This window comes from Macaca nemestrina, chromosome 3, assembly GCF_043159975.1.
Source record: "Macaca nemestrina isolate mMacNem1 chromosome 3, mMacNem.hap1, whole genome shotgun sequence".
NCBI classification, from domain to species: domain Eukaryota; kingdom Metazoa; phylum Chordata; class Mammalia; order Primates; family Cercopithecidae; genus Macaca; species Macaca nemestrina.
In genome coordinates, this window is record NC_092127.1 from 11,958,561 (window position 1) to 11,973,192 (window position 14,632).

The window sequence follows — 14,632 nt, forward strand, 5'->3', positions numbered from 1 at the left end:
TGATTTTGATATCATAAGCCAATAAAACTTACATGTAATTTACATATATTTCAAGAAAAAGCAAAAAGTATGTAATTTTATGCAAAAATGTGAATTATCAATCCATGGGGCTTAGTTTGGAAATAAAATTACTGTGGGTCTTTAATTAAAAGGAACAGCAGAAAAGGGGAAGAAAAACTCAGGTATCTCCAACATCCTCATTGCACTTCACAGCTACTTTGTGGAATTATCACTAAGCTATGCATCAAAACTACTAAAGTTTGGTGACAATACAAGATTTCATAAATAAAAACATGAATTGTGCAGTGAAATTTTGAGATAAATTTCTTACACAGTTTAACTACAGATGCATAAAGCAGTAAGATTTACAAAAAATATTTCATTTGCAAAACGACTTTATATAATTACAGTGTGTAGTACAGAACTTGAAAATAAATAGTATTTGAGATTCCAATTATCAAAAATGTAAAATAAAAAAAAATTGTATACTCTGATGGTTAATTTTAGGTGTCAGCTTGATAGGATTAAGGCATACCGAGATAGCTGGTAAAACATTATGTCTGGGTATCTCTGTGAGGGTGTTTCCAGACATGACTGGCATTTGAAATCAGTGAACTAAGTAAGGCAGATCTGCCCTCACCCCACGTGGGTAGGCACCATCCAACTGGCGAAGGGCCTGGACAGAACAAAATGAGAGAGGAAAGGTACATTTCCTCTTCTGGAGCTGGAATGTCCATTTTCTCCTGCCCTTAGACATCAGGAGCTCAGGCACTCCAGCCTCCAGATACCAGGACTTGCACCAGAGGCCCCCCTAGGTTTTCAGGTGTAATGGTTCATATTAGGTGTCAACTTGATTGGATTGAGTGATGCCTAGGTGGCTGGTATTGTTTCTGGGTGCGTCTGTGAGGGTGTTGCCAGAGCAGATTGACACATGAGTTGGTTGACTGAGAGAAGACGACCCACCCCCAGTGGGGGTGGGCACCATTCGATTGCCTGCCAGCGAAGCAAGAACAAAGCAGGTGGAAGTGAAGGCAACTGCTTGCTGAGGCTTCTTGGCTACCTTCTTTCTTCTTCCACGCTGGATGCTTGCTTTTGTGCCTCCTGTCCTCGGACATCACACACTCCAGATTATTTAGCCTTTGGACCCTAGGACTTGTACCAGTGGCTTCCTGTGGGGGGGCGTCTGGGGCCTTCGGCCACCGACTGAATCTTGTTCTTTCAGCTTCCCTGGGTTCGAGGCTTTCAAATTTAGACTGAGCCATGACCAGCTTCCCTCTTCTGCAGCTTGCAGATGGCCTGTTGTAGGACTTCACCTTGTAATTCCGTGAGCCAATTCTCCCCCAAAAAAAACCTCCTTTTCATATATACATATGTCCTATCGGTTCTGTCCCTCTGGAGAACCCTAATACATCAGGACTTTGACCTCAAATTGAGAGTTACACTGTTAGCACCCCTGGTTCTGAGGCCTTTATGAAACCCCTAAGGTCCTTTCCAAGGAAGTGTACTCAAGAAATAATAAATATTCCACATACAGTATGTGGTATGAAGAGCATATTATCCTGGAGAAGCAGTACAATAAGATCACTACATAAGTTCAGTAAGACTTGGACTGGGCCATGCTACTAGCTTCCCTGATTCTCCAGCTTGCAGACAGCCTATTGTGACTTCTCAGCATCCATAGTAATGTGAGCCTGTTCTCCATATAAATCCCCTCTCAAAACTATGTTAGTCTCCTATTGTTCTGTTTCTCTGGAGAGCCCTCATGCATACTTTTATTGATGGAGATGACCCCGCTAACCATTAGAAACAGGAATTTTTCTTTTGTTTTAGTTCCCCCACTTGTAATCGTGATGAAGTTTCCCAGAATAACCCATGATCTTCTGGGTTGCACCTAATAAGGTCAGACTTTAGTCATGGAACCGAGCGTAACAAAATGACCCGAAATCTTGGTTTCATTAAGTCTGTTCTGAGACCCACCTGAATAACTAGCCACAGCAACACAACTGAGAATCTTCATTTTGAGATGCAGCATTTACCTTATTAATAGCTGACTTTCCAGGGCATAAAATCATGACACTTAACACTTAAAGGTGATTTCACAAGACTTTGTGCATCTCTAAATGTGAACATATAATGTCAATATGTCTGCAGTCAATTAAGTCTCTAAATAATTGCATTGTCAGATAAAATTTTGTTCTGGGAAAATTTGCCTTTCAAAAACATACTGTTTTGCTTACCTATCCCAAATAGCTCACTAAGCCAGAATCCAGACTTGAGATATACAATCCATGGGCATCTTGAATGGTTAGAGCTTTCCCTCTGCTGTTCTTTACACCCATGTCAGTTATAATTAAGTCCATTGTAGTTATTATACATTGTAGCTGAATACCTATTTTCTAGACTTGCAGAAAAATAATCAGAAAATTACCTTGCTTTTATAGAAATTCCTGTCCAATTGCCTCAATGGAGTGTAATTCTCTAACTATAAGTCTAACTCTGTGGTTCAAGTAGAAACACTTGTCTATCTTCAAATAAATGGAGAGTTATGGAGTAGGAACATATCAGGTGCCTAGAAATTATGAGAAAACACCATGTGTGTTAGAATCATTGAAGGTTAACATCTGAAAGACACTTCATTTTGAAGATAAATTGTACTTAGGAGGAAACATAACTTGCTTATTGTTTCACAGCTAAAGGTAAAAACATGTACAGGAGTGTTTGCATATATGTACCTTGACTTCTTGTTTTCAGACCACAGCAAGAAGTGTCATCTACTATTCTATAATTCCATGCAGAAATTGGAAACACCAATGACATGTTTCTTGCTATGCTGTTAGTTCTAATCACCCCCAAAATCATTTTCATTCTGTTAGTTGCACAATAGAGCACTGGCGAAAAACAGTAATATCATCACCAAAATGTTTATGACTTTCCTATGTCACTCAGTAGACGATAGCACCAATAAGCTGGTCTTCGTAATATAGGTAGTGATGTGAGTCATTCTCCAATGGGACCTGCAGCCATTTATCTGAGTTATTGTAGTATCTTATAAGGGAAATACACGAACTTTTCAAAAGGCTACATAATGCAGTGTTTGAGTTTGTAACAGTATTGGGTGTGGTAGGCGAAAAAATTCTAAGAAGATTTTCAAGATTGTTGCCCCCTCGTAGACATCTCTGTAATCCTTCCTCATAAGAGCGGGTGGGACTGGGCATATGGATTTTGTTTGCACAATTAGGTTATCTCATGTGACAAGTTAAAGAAATTGTGCGGCTATGACAAAGATTCCTAAATCAATCTTAAGGATAATTATCCAGAGTAGGCCTGGCCTAATCAGGTGAGCCCTAAAAAAGGTCTAGACCCTTCTTAAAAAAGGAAATTGGAAGCATGATAGAAATTCTACTGCTGGCTTGGAAGAAATAAGTGTGCATATTGTGAAAGAGTCCTTAAAGGGAGTCATGCAGCTAGGAGTTGAGATTGTCTCCTAGGAATGGAGCATGGTCTCCTAACAACAACAAAACAGATCTCAGTGATACAGCTGCTAGAAAATGGATTCTGCTAATAACAAGTGAGCTTGAAAGAAAGAGCAAACTGACAGGACCAATAGTTGCCTCCAGCCTTAGATGGGAGCACAATCCAACTGATGCCTTGACCTCAGTCTTGTGAAACCCTCAACAGAAAAACTAGTCATGCCATGTGCAGGCTTCTGACCTAGAGAATAGTGAGATAATGCTTATAATGTTTTATGTCACTAAGTTCGTGAAAATCTGTGACACAGAAATAGAAAGCCAATACATTATAGGACCTCTTTCCTTCCCCATGCCCCCCAAAATCATAATAGCACCCTGGTTAGAATGGGGTTTGATGAGGCTGGGCATGGTGGCTCAAACTTGTAATCCCAGCACTTTGGGAGGCCGAGGCAGGCAGAGCATGAGGTCAGTAGGTTGAGACCATCCTGGCCAACATGGTGAAACCCCATCTCTACTAACAGTACAAAAATTAGCTGGGCGTGGTGGTGAACACCTGTAGTCCCAGCTACTCAGGAGGCTGAGGCAGGAGAATTGCTTGACCCTGGGAGGCAGAGGTTGCTGTGAGCTGAGATAGCACCACTGCACTCCATCCTGGTCATGCAATGGTCATGGTGCACATTGGTGATCAGGCCTAAGATGAATCAAATGTCTTACAAAGTTGTAAAGTCAGTTAACAGGATACAGAGAGCTTCTATGCCTCTGAACTCTTGAACCAAGGCCCATTTCTTAGCACAATCTGTGGCATTAAAGAGGTCCCCTACAACCAGGGTACGGGGCAGGAGGACCTCCTCTCTGGCTCATAGATGGGAGACAGGGCAGGTTAATGTTTTACTGGTGTTGCTACTACAGACTCACAGGTAGCATTAAAGGTGATGATTAGAAAATCCTACTCAACAAGGTTTAATGCTGCATCGTTTTACCCTCAGATGACTTTGTATAGAGGCAGAATTAGTCTGACATAAAGGTGTATGTGAACTCCCAGGCAGAGGCAAATGTCTTTGCTGTTTGGACATGGTTTTCAAAACAGCAAGATTAAGATGGTAAACCAGGAGGTTTGTGGAACAAATATGTGGATGGGCGTTTGAGATAAACTACCTTATGAGAACCTCTGTGTCTTGTGTCAATGTCCATCAGAAAGGATTCTCCACAGATGAGGTTGTCAACAGTGTGGTAGATGAGATGATTTGTTGAGGCTTTCAGCCAGTTCCTTTCCTCCGTCATCCCAGTTCTGGTGCTGTGGACCCACAAAGGAATCTGTCCTGGTGATGGGGACAGAGACGACACATGGGCAAAACAGCACAGGCTCCTTCTGAGCAAGGCTTAGACACCAGCTGTTGCTTCTTACTACCGAACCTGTTATCGGCACAGATTACGCTGGTGATCGTAGCAGACCTGAATGTCATGAGTTTCTAGGGTTGTGTGATTACCTTACTAGGGATAAGTAGCCTGGAACCTGGAGAAGTCCCTGGGGCATCTGTTGGTGTTTCTATGCTTGCTGACAGCAGTGAAAGGCAAATTACAGCATTCATGACCTGACAGGAGGTCAAATCCGCCAGAGATAAAATTCAGCATTGCATTCTTCCATTTCAGCCTTGCATTCACTAGCAAACTGAACTGTTGGGCAAGAGGCAGGGAAACCCAGCATGGGTGATGAGAAAAGAGATAATACTATTTATAGCCCCTGAACCAACTGCAGCAGTGGGGACGCAAGCTTGTTCCACACACTTCCCATAAGAAGTCTAATAAATTGTGGTTGGCCACCATCTTAGTCTTAGTAATGGAGTAAACTTAGAGATCTGAGCAATACCAAGGGCAGGCAAAACAAAGGCAGATCAGAAGATGCTTTTGCTGCCCTTCCTCATTCCCTTGGGCCCCTCCAATTTCATCCACAGCCAAAGTGGACCATTGCATGTCAACTGGCCCTCAAAATTAGTATTCCACTGCTATCGCCTTTCCAATCACTTTCAGATTTCTGTTGTAGAGTCATCTTCAGTCTGAGATTCTGACTGGGCCAACACAAATGCGTTATAGAAGTGGCAGATAATCATCAGCAGCACTGGAGACTACCCTGGACAAATGCCACGGCCTGCAGGCAATTCTAAGGAGTATTCTACATGCTTCTCTGACATCCCCGCAAAATTCAATCCCTGGTGCCTACTAGGATGACACTGATCACATTCTCATCGTTCCCTACTTCTTCACTCCTACTTGTTGGAGTCATGTCTCAAATAATAATTGTAGCCCTTCTCTCAGACTCTGCTTTCAGAAACGCAACTACACCTATGTTTAATGTAGAGGTCCTAGTAATAAGAAGTATTCATACACAATTATGTATACTAATGGTATTATTGAACTAGTACTGTATAAATGTGTATAAAATACACATTTTACTAACATTACCATTTGTAAATAAGATTATTCCTATATGAGCTGTGGTTTTAGTCACAGATTATATTACAATTTATGCTAAAATACATCTGTCCATTAGTAGTGTTAATGTATACAATTACCCATCTGCTGAGCTGACATTTGTCAGCCTGACATTTAATATTGTCACAAACAGGCAACAGTCCTACTGAGCCTCGCCTAGGATTTCAAAGGAAGTGTCTCCAGGCAGACACTTTTTAATTAAGGTTTGATTTAGTGTAAATTATGAACCACAAAACAACTGCTTCAAGCAATATCAAATATCCGGACTGAAATAAATCTGCAGAGTTCTAATCTGAGAGTTTTCAATCCTCTAAATTTGCTGAACACCCAAGCACAGATTTCGAATATCAGTCACTATAAAATACGTTCTTTCTATTCACTATCTTGTATAATCTGTAAGTTGGCAGGTTTCCTTTTTTGGAAAAGAACAGTATTTTCTGTTGTTGCTGTTGTTTTCAATTTTGGATTCCTCATAGTGATTTGCACATAGCAATTCTGAAAGGAATTTTAGCTAATGTTTCTCAGCTCAAGCTATGTAATGGCTTACATATATGTTCTCACATATAATTTATAGTGTCTTTATGAAATAAGATTTTTATCCTCATTTTATAGATGAGGAAATTATGAAACAGGGATATGAAATACCTTACCCAGCAGTGGTACCACAAGGATAAAAAATCCAACAGTCTGACTCCAAATTATTCTTAACTAGATTAGAATTGTGGTTAGGCTGGGCAAAGTGATTCATGCCTCTAATTCCAGCACTTTGGGAGGTCGCGGGGGGAGGATCCCACGAGGCCAAACATTGGAAATCAGCCTAGGCAGCAACACAGCAAGACCTGTCTCTACAAGAAACTTAAAAATTAGCCGGGCATTCTGGTGCATGCCTGTAGTTCCAACTACTCAGGAGGCTGCGGTGGGAGGATTCCCTGGGCCCAAGACTCAAGATTTCAGTGAGCTGTGGGTTTGCCACTGCACTTCAGCCTAGGCAGAGAAAGACCCTCTCTCAAAAAAACACACAAAAATTTGTGGAAAATATGTAGAGGTAATTCCTTAAATAAGACTCCTTAGTTTTCACTGTCTCAAATACACGTTGGTATTGCTTCTCTGTTAGTTCATAACCCCCATGACTGAATATTGTAGGACTTTTCTTCTATCATGATAGTAGCTATTTTGCCATCATACTAGCCTAACACACCATTATATCCCCTTATACTGCAAATATTTTTTGAGAACATACTTCACTCTTACTCTAAAGGAGGGGTCCCCAACCCCTGGGCCACAGATGGGTACAGGTTCGCGGCCTGTTAGTAACTAGGCCACAAGGTAGGAGGTGAGTGGAGGGCAAGCGTTGCCACCTGAGTTCTGCCTCCTGTCAGATCAGCAGCAGCATTAGATTCTCAAAGAAGCACAAACTGCATTGTGACCTGCACATGAAAGGGATCTAGGTTGCACGCTCTTTATGAGAATCTAACGCCTGATAATCTGAAGTGACAGTTGCATCCCGAAGCCTTCACCCCCCAGGGCCATGGAAAAATTGCCTTCAACGAAACCAGTCCCTGGTGCCAAAAAGGCTGGGGACAGCTGCTCTAAAGCATCACTTATTGTGTAGGTCAAAACACCAATCCTCATAGCATCACTCAGTAATATTTCTCAGACTGATACTATAGTAACTCCTAACACATTCCAAATCTAGTCATATTTAAGACCATAAATATAATTTTTTAACCAAGTTTTTTTTGATGAAAAATTTTTTCACTATAATTAAGCTATAGAACATAAATCTTTTTATGTGTTGAGAGAAATATGCCATTAGAAATTTAGAATGTGGTTCTTCTGGAATTAAACAAGAAAAGTCTATTGTTTTAAAATCACTTAAAGAACAAAGGTATTGATTTATAAGGAAAAGTCTAAGCAGCTGGATAAGCTGATAGCTGAAGAGAGATAAGATAAAAATAATAATGGGGCTGAAATTTATAAATGCCATTGAAGAGAGAAAACCATTTGTCATCCTGATTTTTCTGGTATATCTTGGAATATGATGATATCACAAAGTGCCAAAAACATTTTTTCCCACTTCTAAGGTTATGGGACCTGCTGCCCTAGAATGCAACTTCTGGTAAAAGGAGAAGTCATTCGCTGTTAATACAATAGGAACTGATTCGCTATGAGCAGATTTAATAGTATAAAGTCCTCTGAGATTCCATGCAATCATTCTGTTAATGTTGACCATAATTTAAATTGAACTAGTTGAATTAGAATGCCTTATAATGAAGAAAATAAATCAACCTACACCATTGCTAATTCTAACAGAGGACAACAGTTTACCTGACTCCCAGAAGGATGCCGAGTAGCCATGTCAACTCTCTCACCCAACAACAGTCAATGCAGCTCAGAGCGCAGGGTGGATGTGAGGTGAGACATTTGAGAGAGGGTGAACAAACCCTGCTGGAGTACAGATAACCTGGCCTAATATTAACATCAAATGTCTAGAATTCCAAAAACAGAAAATCACACAAACTATGGTGAGAATGAAAATTACACTAAATTGTTAGTTACCCTCTCCAGGAAAACAAGTAAGACATGGTACAGCAAATTGTTTACATTTGTCATAGAAATGCAATTATTCAAAAGCAAAATGTAAGCACTCTACGCAAATTAATGAAATTGAGAAGATGAGGATATTTTTAAAATTCCGAATGCCTTAGAGAGGTTTGATGGACTCTTATTGAGATTTGTAAACTCACAGGCCCAGGCACAGAGCTTAACACGATGAGGGTGTTCATGGAGAACAGGAGATTCCAGGCAAAAACAATTACCTTTAGAAACTATTTCAAATTGTGACATACAGCCAGGCACAGTGGCTCACACCTGTAATCCCAGCACTTTCGGAGGCCAAGGCAGGTGGATAGTTGAAGACCAGTCTGGCCAACATGGGAAAATCCTGTCTCTACTAAAAATGCAAAAATTAGCCAGGCATGGTGATGTGCACCTGTAGTCCCAGCTACTTAGGAGTCTGAGGCAGAAGAATTGCTTGAACCAGGGAGGAAGAGGTTGTAGTGAGCTGAGATTGTGCCACTGCATTCCAGCCTGGGCAATACAGCGAGATACTGTCTCAAACAAACAAATCAATTAATTAGTTAATTACAGTTGTGAGAGAAAAGTTGTTTTGTGTTCTTTCATTTATTAACTATGCTTAAGTACATGTACAAGTCTATTTTTTCTTAAATCATATTTCCTTACAACAGACATTGCTTAGAACTTTCTCAAAAATGAATGAATCTATTCAATTGCACTTATCCAAAATATCTCACTACCTTAGTGCCATACTATTACAGCATATTTTGGATCTCTTTATAGAGTGTGGAAGCTACAGTGGCAGGAATAGTATAACATGTTTCTTGAGATCATAACCCAGAATAATCTCATTTTTTAAAAAACCTATGTGATGGCCGGGCGCGGTGGCTCAAGCCTGTAATCCCAGCACTTTGGGAGGCCGAGACGGGTGGATCACGAGGTCAGGAGATCGAGACCATCCTGGCTAACACGGTGAAACCCCGTCTCTACTAAAAAATACAAAAAACTAGCCAGGCGAGGTGGCGGCGCCTGTAGTCCCAGCTACTCGGGAGGCTGAGGCAGGAGAATGGCGTGAACCCGGGAGGCGGAGCTTGCAGTGAGCTGAGATCCGGCCACTGCACTCCAGCCTGGGCGGTAGAGCGAGACTCCGTCTCAAAAAAAAAAAAAAAAAAAAAAAAAAAACCTATGTGATGTGTAAAAACAATTATTTCAGTGTGTCACACTAACTGAAATTGTCAACCCCAATATGTAGACAACTCATATGATTAGATATTGTCCTTGATGTGATCATTATACAAAAGTTTAAGTTGTCAGGGAAGATGAGAAAACCTATGTTTCTTCGATTGATAATAGTTATTCCTCCTACTTTCCCCATTATATATTTGATTTGACCTTACAAATGTAAATGTCAGTTTTCTGTGAGGAAGCAGGTGGCAAGGTCATTAGACTGTTGGAGGGATTTAACGTGAGCCTCTAGGAAATATGCAAACCTCAGACATGTTTAAGTAAGGTTCCTCACCTTGAAGGAATTGCTTGTTACATACAGCTAATTCCAAGTGGAATTTCAAGACATTAATGAGAGACAGGGTGACCAAACCATGCTGGAGTAAAGATAACCTGCCCAGTATTATCCCACTGGATACTGCTTGACAAATCATGATTTGCCAAACTTAATTCAGGTAAGTTTAAGTGAAATATTTATAAGTAGTGAATCTTTTATAAAGTTTTATAAAAATCAGAAACACTTATAAATTCTATTGAAATTAGTTACCATTTACAGAAAAAAGTATAATTATTTGACCTTTTATAATTATGATGAACAAAGGGAAAATTGTTGATTGTATATTGTTACTGGAAAAGGTCTACGTAAAATACTCATCCTGGCATTTTAATGCAAATACTTTAATACCACAAACATACCTGCAAATGTTTACCCCACTAAGTTTACCACTGGTTTCATTACGTCTTGACAAAAGGCTCAAAGTTATTTTATTTTTTTGAGACAGAGTTTTGCTCTTGTTGACCAGGCTAGAGTACAATGGTGCAATCTCAGCTCACTGCAACCTCTGCCTCCTGGGTTCAAGCAATTCTCCTGCCTCAGCCTCCAAGTAGCTGGGATTACAGGGGACCGCCACCATGCCTGGCTAATTTTTGTATTTTTAGTAGAAATGCCAGGCTGGTCTCCAACTCAGGTGATCCACTCGCCTTGACCTCCCAGGTGCTGGGATTATAGGCATGAGCCACCATGTCTGGTCTCAAAGTTATTTTTATGATTCACTTATCACATCAAATTTGCCATAGACAATGTCATTTTCTGCACAAAGGTTTTAACCATCTAAGCCTTGTATACAGGGTAGTTGAGCATGAAAGATGCACTGGGGAAATCACAGGTGTAACTTAGATAGCAGTTATGACTGCTTTAGAAACATCACCATTTTACAACAAGCATCCTCTTGTTTTAGGATGGCTGATTTATATTCATAGTATCAATACAGAGAACTCAGAAAACAAGATATTTAAGAATTGATATTGTATATACTTGGTTTAATACCATTTTTAATTCCTTAACAAATGTAGGTGATTTGTTTCAGTATATCTAACTTTCTTACCTAGATAACAAATATTTTGGTAGAAAGGAAATTCTGAATATATGCATGCAACATAATGAAAAGTTGTCTATAATGTTTAGGAGCCCTTTGGAGGAGTCAACCAATGAATGCAGGCACTGCCGTACACGTTAGCGGTAGAAGTGGGAAGGAAGAGACACAGGATAACCGAGCTCTGAGCCCACCTAGACTGCTCTACATGCAAAGCATTAACAGTACACAATGATTTAAAACAAATGCAGTCTGCATTCTCAGAGTAAGTAATCTAATCATTTTCACTCTATATGACTATAGGAAGTTTTAGCGTAACCCTGAATTAAAAGTAGTTCTAAGCAAATTATATTTTGCAGATTAAAGTGATAACACCTGCCAACCTTAGGAAAAAAAAAAAAAAGAAAAGATCAAGGTTGCCAAGGGCTTATGCAGAAAATCACTTCAATGCTTTATGTCATTGTTTCTGTAAATGAGATTCTACACCTAAGCATGGACACTGTTTCCATTTCCAATCATGAAAGCCACGGGTGGGCAACAGATAAAGCCTGGGCTCCACAATGAGGAGATGAGAGCGTCAGGAGCTCTCCACCCGCCAGCTGTGTCACCTCAGGGAAGACACTTGACTCCTTTAAATCTGTTTTCTTTGGTACAGATGCCTTAATTCTTGCTGCCTGACTTCAGAGGGTTATTGTGAGAATTAAATGATAAATACAAAGTCTAATTTACAGATTACAAATATCACAGAAATATTTTTACTATGCGGAGTTGAGAAAATGGGATCCCACTTTCATTTTGTTTCATGTATCTTCTTTGATTTCCCATTTTCTCATTGATAAAGTGAAAGATGTATACAAATAATCCATAATCTCCTCCAGCTCTGAAATTCTGACACTAAGAGGTTTGTGTTAGTAAAGAAACCTTCAGAAAAGAAACCTAGAGTCTCTTCCTTTTGTGAGTATCCAAGATTTTTAAATAATGCCAAAATATCCAAATGAATTTTATATATTTGAAATTTCATACTTAAATTGCTGCTGTTGACATAATATGTATGTAGTACGAGCATGTATACACATTATATATGAACCATACACATTGGTATGTCTGTACATTACATTTTAATAAAACATTAAAATTGCAATATTTTTAATAAATATGGGCTTAATGGCATATTACAGGATAGCTTAGTATGAAAAGGAACATGTTTGATAAAATAAAAGTAGTCATAGTATCTAAATCTTGTCCGTGTATATTCAGATTGTACAAATAAGGTCATTTAAAGATAAAATTACAACTTTGAGACTTTTCACATCTGTGTGAGTCAAATGATTCACTGTGCCCCAGTTGCCCAACTTTGCATATCTTCTCCTCCAGCAAAAGGTACTCTTCAAAATGAGAGTATAAAATATCTTTAGAGACTATTATAGGAAAATCCTAAAATAATCATATGACATCACCACAAGGAGTGTGGAGATGTCAAAAGTTGACTCAGAGGAAACTATGGGCATTTAGAGGTGTTTTAAAAACAACTATGCAGCTTTTAAGGTCACATTCTGAGAGAGAGGGAGAGAATATCTGAGGCTTACAGATAGATATGCATAAGCCAAACAATACAACAAAGCATACAAAATTGCATGTATACACACACACACAGTCTGTACTTTGCATAGCTTTAATATATGCTTGAACTTAAGTTACTGTGGTTTACATAACAGTTTGAATTTCAGTTAGCATAGTTATGTTAACTGTAATTGCATGAAGTATAAACTTTGCTGCTAGGTCTTTAGTACGCAAACCACTGCATAAATAACATGTGCATCATGATCCATGACCACGCGAATTACTTCAAAGTCTACTGGCGGCTCCTCGCTATACATCTGTTATTTAGTTCATGCACAGACTGTAAAGCCTGCAGTTGTGTTGCCTCCTTTACTTCTAGTGATAAACTGAGCATCTTTATAAAACTGGATAATTGTAAAGAGGAATTGATTAAAGATTCAAATAGAAATGGAAAGTGGAAGAAATACACTGGAAATTTTGACACAGCTGTTGTTCGAGAGACTCTAGACTTGCAGCCATAAAAAATGCCATAATGGTGAACTTACATATAAGTAAGGAAAGTCATTATGATTAAAAGGAAGAAAAGTGGGAGAAAAGCTTCTTGTTAAAGGAATTCAGATATTACACAACATTGAAGACACAAAAGATGAAATGTTGAAAGCTAATGCAAACTCAGAAAGGAGTATGACAATTTGTGTAGGCAAAGATGCTTGCTTCCTGTTTTAACTTATGCAATGAGAAAAAGGCAAACACTACTCAAAACTACTCCTGGTACGTTTTTTACAATGAAACAAAACACATTAGTTCTTGGTGTTACCAATGTTTCAAATTATAGTATAAATAATTACTAGTTACACTGTTCTTCATTTTTCTATTCTTATAAGTGACAGTAAGAGAGTGTTTAATATTTTCAAACAAAATGTGTACAGGTCATGGAATAATAAGTTTTCCATTGATTATTATGATTATCCTTCAGCTTCAGTTTGCAGGAGATTTATATGATTTACTGTACCATCCAAAGCAAAGACTAGGAAGAGAAGATTTTTCAGGGTAACAGCCTTGACATGGCAAAATCCTGTCTTTACAAAAAAAACAAAAGTTAGTCAGGCTTGGTGGCACACGCCTGTAGTCCCAGCTACTCAGGAGGCTGAGATGGGAGGATCACTTGAGACTGGGGAGGTTGAGGCTGCAGTGAGCCACAATTGTGCCAGTGCACTCTGGCCTTCTGGCCTGGGCAATAGAGTGAGACTCTGCCTCAAAAAAAAATAAGACACAGCAGCCTTGAAGGGAGGGATTAGATCAAGAATTTGTTCAGATTTCCAGTTTTTTCATGATTTAGTCTTGGTAGGTTTATGTGTTTCTAGGAATTTATCCATTTTTTAGGTTGTCTAATTTGTTAGTGTATAATCGTTCACAGAAGTCTCTTATGATCTTTGGTATTTGTGTTATCAGTCCTAATGTCTCTTCTTTCATCTCTCATTTTGAGTCTTCTCTTTTTCTAGGTCTAGCTATAGGTTTTTATCAATTTTGTTTCACTTTTAAAAAGGAAAAACTCTTAATTTATCTTTTGTTTTTCTAGTCCCTTATTTATGACTGCTCTGATCTCTTTCTTTTCTTCTGCTAACATTGAACTAAGTTTGTTCCTTTTCTAGTTCCTTGAGGTGTAATGTTAGGTTATTAGAGATCTTCCTTTTGATGTAAGCATTTACTGCTATAAACTTCCCTGAGACGGGCGGATCAGGAGGTCAGGAGATCGAGACCATCCTGGCTAACACGGTGAAACCCCGTCTCTACTAAAAAATACAAAAAACTAGCCGGGCGAGGTGGCGGGCGCCTGTAGTCCCAGCTACTCGGGAGGCTGAGGCAGGAGAATGGCGTGAACCCGGGAGGCGGAGCTTGCAGTGAGCTGAGATCGCGCCACTGCACTCCAGCCTGGGC